This window comes from Salmo trutta, chromosome 31 (assembly GCF_901001165.1).
Source record: "Salmo trutta chromosome 31, fSalTru1.1, whole genome shotgun sequence".
NCBI classification, from domain to species: domain Eukaryota; kingdom Metazoa; phylum Chordata; class Actinopteri; order Salmoniformes; family Salmonidae; genus Salmo; species Salmo trutta.
In genome coordinates, this window is record NC_042987.1 from 6,673,545 (window position 1) to 6,684,268 (window position 10,724).

Sequence of the window (10,724 nt, forward strand, 5' to 3'; positions counted from 1 at the left end):
GTTTATGACTATGGTGGCTGGGGTCTAATAACAATTTTGGTATAGACCCCGCCTGGTATAGAGGTCCTGGATGGCAGGAAGCTTGGCCCCAGTGATGTACTGGGCCGTACGCACTACCCTCTGTAGTGCCTTGCAGTCGGACCAAGCAGGCAGGCAGGCAGTGATGCAACCAGTAAGGATGCTCTCAATGGCGCAGCTGTATAACTTTTTGAGGAGCTGAGGGTCCATGCCAAATCTTTTCAGTTCTCTGGGGGGGAATAGGCTTTGCCGTGCCCTTTTCACAACTGTCTTAGTGTGTTTGGACCATGATAGTTTGTTGGTGATGTGGACACCAAAGAACTTGAAGCTCTCAACCTGCTCCACTACTGCCTCGTCGATGCCCCGTTGATGAGAATCCAGTGCTCGGCCCTCCTTTTCCTGTAGTCCACAATCATCTCCTTTGTCTTGATCACATTGAGGGAGAAGTTGTTATCCTGGCACCACACGGCCAGGTCTCTGACCTCCCTCCTCCTTTCATCATTGTCGGTGATCAGGCCTACCACTGTTGTGTCATCAGCAAACTTAATGATGGCGTTAGAGTTGTTCCTGGCCATGCAGTCATGGGTGAACAGGGACTACAGGAGGGGACTGAGCACGTACCACTGAGGGGCCCCCGTGTTGAGGATCAGCGTGGCAGATGTGTTGTTACCTATCCTTACCACCTGGGGAGGCCCGTCAGGAGGTCCAGGATCCAGTTGCAGAGGGAGGTGTTTAGTCCCAGGGTCCTTAGCTTAGTGATGAGCTTTGGAGGAAACTATGCTGTTGAACGCTGAGCTGTAGTCAATGAATAGCATCCTCACGTAGGTGTTCCTTTTGTCCAGGTGGGAAAGAACAGTGTGGAGTGCAATAGAGATTGCTTCATCTCTGGATCTGTTGGGGCGGTATGCAAATTGGAGTGGGTCTAGGGTTTCTGGGATAATGGTGTTGATGTGAGCCATGACCAGCCTTTCAAAGCATTTAATGGCTACAGACGTGATTGCTACGGGTCGGTAGTCATTTAGGCAGGTTACCTTAGTGTTCTTGGGCACAGTGGTTTGCTTGAAACATGTTGGTATTACAGACTCTGTCATGGACAGCTTGAAAATGTCAGTGAAGACTCTTGCCAGTTGGTCAGCGCATGCTCGGAGTACACATCCTGGTAAACTTTCTGGCCCTGCGGCCTTGTGAATGTTGACCTGTTTAAAGGTATTACCTACATCAGCTACGGAGAGCACCCGGAACAATTGATGCTCTCATGCATGCTTCAGCGTTGCTTGCCTTGAAGCGAGCATAGAAGTAATTTAGCTCGTCTAGTAGGCTTGTGTCACTGGACAGCTGACGGCTGTGCTTTCTTTTGTGGTAATAGTAATAGTTGCAAGCCCTGCCACATACAACGAGCGCCGGAGCCTGTGTAGTACGATTCAATCTTAGTCCTGTATTGCCGCTTTACCTGTTTGATGGTTCATCGGAGGGCATAGCTGGATTTCTTATAAGCATCCGGGTTAGAGTCCCACTTCTTGAAAGCTGCAGCTCCAACCTTTAGTTCAGTGTGGATGTTGCCAGTAATCCATGACTTGTAGTTGGGAAATGTACGAACGGTCACTGTGGGGACGACTCCATCGATGCACTTATTGATGAAGCCAGTGACTGATGTGGTGTACTCACCACATGTGCTTGTAAGCGGGAATCAGGAGGATAGAATTATGGTCAGATTTGGGCGCGGAGAGCTTTGTGCACGTCTCTGTGTGTGGAGTAAAGGTGGTCTAGAGTTTTTTTCTCCTCTGGTTGCACATTTAACATGCTGGTAGAAATTAAGTCAAACTGATTTAAGTTTCCCTGCATTAAAGTCCCAGGCCACTAGGAGCGCCACCTCTGGATGAGCGTTTTCCTGTTTGCTTGTGGCCGTTTACAGCTAATTGAGTGTGGTCTTAGTGCCAGCATCAGTTTGTGTGTGGTAAATGTACAGCTGCGAAAAATATAGATGAAAACTCTCTTGGTAAAGAGTGTGGTCTACAGATTATTATGAGATACTCTACCTCAGGCGAGCAAAATTTTGAGACTTCCTTAATGTTAGATTTTGTGCACCGGCAGTTGTTTACAAATATTCACAGACCGCCACACCACAGACCGCTGTTCTATCTTGCCGAGGCATCGTAAACCCCGCCAGCTGTATGTTATCCGTGTTGCTTCACAGTCCCCACTGTTCCATAAGGTGTATTTTTATCTGTTTTTTAAAATCAGTTGCATCAGTTACCTGATGTGGAATAGAGTTACATGTAGTCATGGCTCTATATGGTACTGTATTTGGTTAAGGGAGGGGGATTGGATGGAAAGATAGGAGGGGTGAAAAGACTGATACCTCGAACACACCGACTGTTTTATTTTGTTTTGGTACACCAGAAGTACTTTCATTTCCAATGGAACGCTGCCTTTGCCTTTCAGCATTGCATTGCAGAGGCAGTTGCATTCCATTCTATGTGGTGCATACGTTGGATTTATCGAACGTATGCATCAAATTGTATGGATAGAAAGTAGCAAAATGTGAATGTTCAACTTTTCTAGCACACATATCCAGTACAGAAATAGTGAGATTACATAACAAAAAAGGTTTGACAGCTGAATTTATTTTAATGTTTTATTCATTTATTTGCCAAGTAGCATACATATTATTTATTGGGACAGCCTATAATATAATTTCCCTCCAAAATGCATAGTTTTGGAGCGAAATGCAATAGTAAATAATATAGATAGTAGAGAGTAGGCTATTTCAACAATGAGACCAGGTTGATCGTGCTGTTGGGCTGGCACCAGCACCGCCGAAAGCACAGATCTGTGTGGGTCTAGAGACGGTTGAAGTCCTGAAAACAGGCAGGGGAGTTCCACTGACTCATTCAAGAGTTTTGAGTGTTTGGAGAGGAAATCCGAAGCTACTTTAGTCTGGACCAAAGCAAGTTCGATCACCTGCTCTTGATGGTTGGATCCAGGATCGCCCGGATGGATACCAACTACAGGGAGTCAATCAGTAGAGTTGAACGCCTGGCGATTTGTCTCCGGTAAGCTAAATTCAAAGCCTTTGATACCGTAATTGATTGATATTAGATATATTTTATGTGCAACCTAGAAAGCTAAAGGGCCCTCAAGTTAATAGCCCCTATGTGACATCAGATGTACTTTTACAGAATGTTGGTTAGTACTATTACTTTTCCCAAAGTTGGTTTAAAATCATTTTTTTTTATAAATAAATGAAAGAAAGTTAGGGTGCCTTCTGCCCTGATGAAGGGTAGGCTAGTTTTTCTCCAGGACCACTTGTTGTTCAAGACAGTTAGTCCTTCATTACATTCTTACTGAGATCATGTTAGATCATTTTAGAAAAACGAAAAGTGGTAGAACTCTTTTGAGTTCCATGTAGAATCCTTTGGGGAAAAGGTTCTACATGGAACCCAATAGGGTTCTACCTGGAACCAAAAGGGTTCTTCAAAGGGTTCTTCTATGGAGACAGCCAGAGAACCCTTTTAGGTTCTAGATAGCACCTTCTTTTCTAGAGTAGAGTCAGCCTGGGCTAGTTTATTGGTACAGTCATAGACTGAATTGTACTGTTCAAGGTATTGTTAATGACGGTTGATGAGTATTACAATATAATCAGTAGAGACTAATAAACAATAGTGAGATAGAATATTGTATTTATTATGGATCCAAGGCAGCAGCTACTTTTCCTGGGGTCCGGCAAAATAAAGACAGTTATTGTAACGGCTGTCGGGAGAGAGAGTAGACCAAGGCGCAGCGGAATTAGTGTTAATCATTGAATTTAATAACAGAAAGAACACTATACAAAACAAAACAAGAAAACCGACAGCCAAACAGTTCTGTCAGGTGCAAAACACTAAACAGAAACAATTACCCACAAAACCCCAACGGAAAAACAGGCACTTGTGTGACTCCCAATCAGCAACAACACTCTACAGCTGTGCCTGATTGGAAGCCACACGGCCAAAATCAATGAAACAAACCAACATAGAAAAATGCACATAGAACGCCCACCCAATGTAACACCCTGGCCTAACCAAAATAAAGAACAAAAACCCCTCTCTATGGCCAGGGCGTTACAGTTATACAATTTTAAAAACATTACAGTACATTCATAACAGATTTCACAATACATTAAGTGTGTGCCCTCAGGCCCCTACTCCACTACCACATATCGACACCACAAAGTCCACGTGTACGTGTGTGTATAGTGCGTATGTTATTGTGTGTGTGTATGTATGTGTCTGTGCCTATGTTTGTGTTGCTTCATAGTCACTGCTATAACATAGGTGTATTTGTATCTTTTAAAAAAAATCTGATTCTGCTGCTTGCATCAGTTACCAGATGTGGAATAGAGTTCCAGTAGTTATGGCCCTATGTAGTACTGTGCGCCTCCCATAGTCTGTTCTGGACTTGGCAATTGTGAAGAGACCTTTGGTGGCATGTCTTGTGGGGTGTGTATGGGTGTCCGAGCTGTGTGCTAGTAGTTTAAACAGACACCTCGGTGCATTAAGCATGTCTCTCACAAATAAAGTTGTGATGAAGTCAATTTCTCCTCCACTTTTGAGCCAGGAGAGATTGACATGCATATTATTGTTAGCTCTCTGTGGACCTAAAAGGCCCAGCCATGCTGAGCCAATTACAATTTCCTAAGTCCTGTTGTGGCACCTGACCACACCACTGAACCGTAGTCCAGGTGCGACAAAACTAGGACCTGCCTTGTTGATAGTGTGTGGGTGGAATGAAGTTAGACACACTATGGATAATTATTTGGAATTATATTTCAGGTGTCTGGCGACAAGGGACTCCTACAGGACCTTCGGATTCAGCTTCCGAGTTGGACGGTCCACGGTGGCAGCCATTGTTCCCCTCTATGGCACAAGCCATTTGGGACTGTCTGGTCGGCGAATACATGCCTGTCCCCAAGGAGGAAGACTGCAGGGCCATCGCTGCCGAGTTCCTGGAGAGGTGGAATTTCCCCAAATGTCTTGGCTCCATTGACGGAAACGTAGTTAATCCAGGATCTCTGTTGTAGATGCCATCCTACTGTTTTCATGTCGTTAATGTCGGTGCTTACGGCAAGGGAAGTGATGGCGGGACCCTCCGGGACTCTGCCTTCGGCCAGGCACTTCAGGATGGCACCCTGGAGATTCCACCACCTGTATCACTCCATGGGCTGAAGACCTGGGACCCATTCCCTCCCTCCCGACGTCTTCGTTGTTGACGAGGCCTTTCCTTTGAAACGCAACCTCATGAGGCCCTACGCTGGACGGCAGGCTGCCATTGCCAAGGCCTGTAAGTATCTTCAACAAACGACCTGTCTAGGGCAAGGTTAGTTGTTGAATGAGCCTTTGGGTTTCTGGCAGCCCAAGGGAAAATGTATCGGAGAGTGCTTAGTCTCAGCCCTTTAAATGTCGATGTCTGCGTGAAGGTCACATGTGTTCTCCACAACTACCTGCGGAGGGCATCTCATAGTCTCTCTTCAATTGGAAGTTATATTAAGTGAAATCTTGGAGTAAAGACCACACCTTAACACCTTTCCTCCTCCATTAACATCAGTATTATACACACCTGGCATGGTACATTCAGGTGAGCAGGAACTCTAAGGTTATATGACATACAGTTAGTATGATAACAATGAGAAAAGGTAACCTAGCGTCCATACAAATAGTAGAGTTTTTCCACCATCTTCACTGGTCTGACAAAATGCAGATGGAAAAAAAAAGAATTAGAAAGAGAATGGGTTTTTACTTTCATCTTGCTTAGATCTGCGAAGGTGTAGGGAGGAAATAAGGAGATTACGTCTAACATGAGACACTAATAAACAAATGAAACAACTGACAATAAGTATTCAAGTACAGGAAAGAACATGTGTGTTATCATTTTTTTTTCTCAAAAAATAAATCAAGTATTCAAAGAGGTGTGTGTGCATGTATGTGTAAACACACAATTCACCTGTAATCTGTAAGAGAACAACAAGAGCATGTATTTTGGCACAACTGCAGACAGATGCAGGGACTCTACTCATAAAGCCTAGACTTAGGAGGACTTCAGCCATGGCCATAAAGAGAGAGAGGGCAGGGCACTGGAGATCTGAGGTGCAGAGAGGAGTGGAGGAGAGGTTGTGGTGTGTGTGTGTGTGTGTGTGTGTGTGTGTGTGTGTGTGTGTGTGTGTGTGTGATGGTAAGAAAAATGTCAAGATTATTTTTTAATACTGTTTATGCATCGAATAAGGTTTCTTAGTACTGTCCATCTGTGTTTGTGGGACTGTTGAGCCTTTGAAGCTTGGGCTGGCAATTGATTTACGATGTCTTGGTGATAAAACCCTAAAGACTGCATTCCATTCCATGATTAGTGTCTGTGTGCCTGACTGCCGGTGTCAAGCAGACCCTCCCTCCAGTTTATTTATCCCAAATGGCAGATGAAATACTGGACTCCATCATTTGCGGTAAGGACCTAGTGTCCTATGTTATATTAGTATTTCTGGATAAACAGCAGTAAATTACCTAGAGACAGAAACCTGGCGAAATGTAAATCTTGCTGTCTGTTGCCTTGATATCACAATGTACCTTTGTATAATTCTGCAAATCTGTTGTTTGTCATGAACATCCAGGAGGATGGACTTTGCCATAAAATGCTGTGCTTTAGTTCTGCTTCGTGGAGCTCTCGGCAACATACTTCAGAATGTGAGGTCGACCAGCTTCATTATTGCAATAATTAATCGATATTAAATAAAGATGATTGTTTGAAGAAATGACAAAGTCCCTCTCTCACTTGATTAGATTTCCACCACAGTGTGTGTCTGAAAAAACTGACAGTAAATGTGTAGCCACAATACAGGTAAACACACAATTTCAACTTTAGAACAGCAAGGGCATCTGAATTCTCCGGTGTGTGACTTTCAATTTCAGTCAATGTTCATGCAATCTATGTACAACTAATAATGAATTCTATCCTAAGGATTAAGTAACTATTTACTTTATGAATTCCATGAATTTCATACTAACAAGGACATAGTAAGTGGAAGGTGTCACACCCTGATCTGTTCACCCTGTATTGTGCTGTCTATATAACCACAGCAGACAGATGCTGGCATTAATACCGCACTCAATTAGCTGTAAACGGCCATAAGCAAACAGGAAAATGCTCATCCAGAGGTGGCGCTCCTAGTGGACCGGGGACTTTAATGCAGGGAAACTTAAATCCGTTTGACCTTAATTTCTACCAGCATGTTAAATGTGCAACCAGAGGAGAAAAAAAACTCTAGACCACCTTTACTCCACACACAGAGACGTGTACAAAGCTCTCCTCGCCCAAATCCTGACCATAATTCTATCCTCCTGATTCCCGCTTACAAGCACATGTGGTGAGTACACCACATCAGTCACTGGCTTCATCAATAAGTGCATCGATGGAGTCGTCCCCACAGTGACCATTCGTACATTTCCCAACTACAAAGTCATGGATTACTGGCAACATCCACACTGAGCTAAAGGTTGGAGCTGCAGCTTTCAAGAAGTGGGACTCTAACCCGGATGCTTATAAGAAATCCAGCTATGCCCTCCGATGAAACATCAAACAGGTAAGCGTCAATACAGGACTAAGATTGAATGGTAATACACCGACTCCGACACTCATTGTATGTGGCAGGGCTTGCACATTTTTACAGACTACAAAGGGAAGCACAGCCATGAGCTGCCCAGTGACACGAGCCTACCAGATGAGCTAAATAACTTCTATGCTCGCTTCGAGGACAAGTAATCACGCTTCGAGGCAAGTGTGATACGCTCTCCGCAGCGGATGTGAGTAAACACCTTTAAACAGATCAACATTCACAAGGCCGCAGGGCCAGATGGATTACCAGGACATGTACTCCGAGCATGCGCTGACCAACTGGCAAGTGTCTTCACTGACATTTCAACCTCTCCTGTCCGAGTCTGTAATACCAACATGTTTCAAGCAGACCACCATAGTGTCTGTGCCCAAGAACACTAAGGTAACCTGCCTAACTGACTACCGACCCATAGCACTCACGGTCTGTAGCCATGAAATGCTTTGAAAGGCTGGTCATGGCTTACATCAACACCATTATACAAGAAACCCTAGACCCACTCTAATTTGCATACCGCCCCAATAGATCCACAGATGATGCAATCTCTATTGCACTCCACACTTCCCTTTTACACCTGGACGAAAGGAACACCTATGTGAGAGGGTAGTGCGTACGGCCTCAGTACATCACCAGGGCCAAGCTTCTGCCATCCAGGACCTCTACACCAGGCGATGTCAGAGAAGGCCCTACAAATGTCAAGACTCCAGCCACCCTAGTCCTAGACTGTTCTCTCTGCTATCTGATGGCAAGCTGGTACTGGAGCGCTAAGTCTAGGTCCAAGAGGCTTCTAAACAGCTTCTACCCCCAAGCCATAAGACTCATGAACATCTAATCAAAATTGCTACCATGACTATTTGCATTGCCCGACCCCCTCTACGCTGCTGCTACTCTCTGTTATTATCTATACATAGTCACTGTAATAACTCTACCTACATGTACATATTACCTCAATTACCTAGACACCGGTGCTCTCGCACGTTTGACTCTGTACGGTAACCCCTGTATATAGCTCCGCTATTGTTATTTACTGCTGCTCTTTAATTATTTCTTATCTCTTACTTTTTTGGGGGTATTTTCTTAAAACTGCATTGTTGGTTAAGGGCTTGTAAGTAAGCATTTCACTGTAAGGTCTACACCTGTTGTATTGTATTTGATTTGACTCGGTTTTGATTTGACCAGGATCTATTCATTTAAGTGAGCAGATTAGGACTTTCAGAAGGATTGGAAAATCTACATTTCAAAAATACTGGTAGACTTGGGATTTTGGTCACGGACAGTGCTATTGGCGAACACTATCATCAGATGCCTGTGTTACGCCGAACGAGAAAGCCCGGGAAAATGAACAGGTACAGTAGGCTACAATACTGTAAAGTAGGCCTAATAATGCTAAAAATAATGCTTAAATAAATCGACTGCAGGTCTTCACTGTATGCTGCACATTTTTACATTGTATTCCGTTTCCAGACTATTCAAGTGATCGACTCACTGATGGATTGTAGATGACGAGGGAAAAGGCCTTCTGGAATCTACTGGCATCACCACACAACATCTACATCGCTCTAATCACAGTCAGAAGACAGTTGAAGAAACTGGAGTGGACTTGTGGAAAGGCTCAGTAAGACATTTTATATATCATTTATATATTCTAATTTTTTTCTCATAACATAATTTTTAAATTTTTTATTTCACCTTTATTTAACCATGTGTGTTCTCTTGTTTTGTACTGTTCTGTAGTTTCTACCCAATGATTGGTATGACAATCAAAGACCTTCGCATCCTGCAGGCCCAGGCATGGATCAAAGCTGGTGAGACATTCAATGACGTCATCTTCACAGACGAATCAACCATGGCCCTTGAGCATTTTCCCAAAAAATTGCTACAGAAAAAAAGGAAGAAGATCCAGAAAGCCGAGTCCCAAGCATCCCCTCAAACTCCATGTGTGGCGGGGAATTTCTCCCCAGTGACCAGGCCCATATTTGATATTTAATGGTAAGTTTAAAAAAGTAGCCTACACCTCATGGACTGCTATGTGTTCCACAATAATTCACTGTTGCCTCTTTTTTCAGGTATCATGGCTCGATATTTCTTTGAGGAAGAAATCATCAAGAGATATGCTGGACCCTATGTCAGAGCGGTGTTTCTGAGACCACATTGTTTCTTTCAAGGTAGGATTATAGCAATATTTTGTTATGTTGAGGCTTATTTACATGTATATTTAATGCAGACAATGACCCAAAACACACAGCCGCCCGGGTTTGCATTGCAGATGAGGGCATAAACTGGGTCAAGATGCCAGCAAAGTAGAACTTTTTGTAGTAAAAGCAATATAAATAAGTAAAATACCTACAACACCTACAGTAGGCCTACAGTGTATCTAAAAAATATATGTCTCCTGATTTAAACCTGATTGAACTTGTTTGGCATCAACTGAAAACATTAATCCGTAACTCTGCCAAGCCTACAAGCAAAGATGAACTGGTTAAGGCCATCAAGATGTTTTGGCTAGAGATATTGATGATACAACAATGCAGCAAATACATTGATCATCTCAGCAAGGTTTTACCCGTGGTCGTGGAGATCGGGGGGAAGTGCAACTAAAATGTAGTTTAAATAAACATCTACATTTTGAATGTTTTTTCTCTCGTTATTTATTAATGAAAGCATAAATATGTTGATGAAGAACTGTTAGGGCCAAATTGGGGGATTTTCACATCTACAGCAGCCAGGCTATTGTAATGCGATGCTACTGGCGGCAGAGAAGTCAGGCACAGGAGAGCGGAAACTGATTTACAACAGTTGTGTTTAATAACCATAAACCACCATCAACAGAATAATACAATAAATGGGTCAAACAAAACCCTGTAGATACCAGCATACAGTGCACAAGCACTACAACAAACAATTATGGACAAGGACATGGGGGGGGGCAGAGGGTTAAATACACAACATGTAATTGATGGAATTGGAACCAGGTGTGATGGAAGACAAGACAATACCAATGGAAAATGAAAAGTGGATCGGCGATGGCTAGAAGGTCGGTGACGTCGACCGCCGAACGCCGCCTGAACAA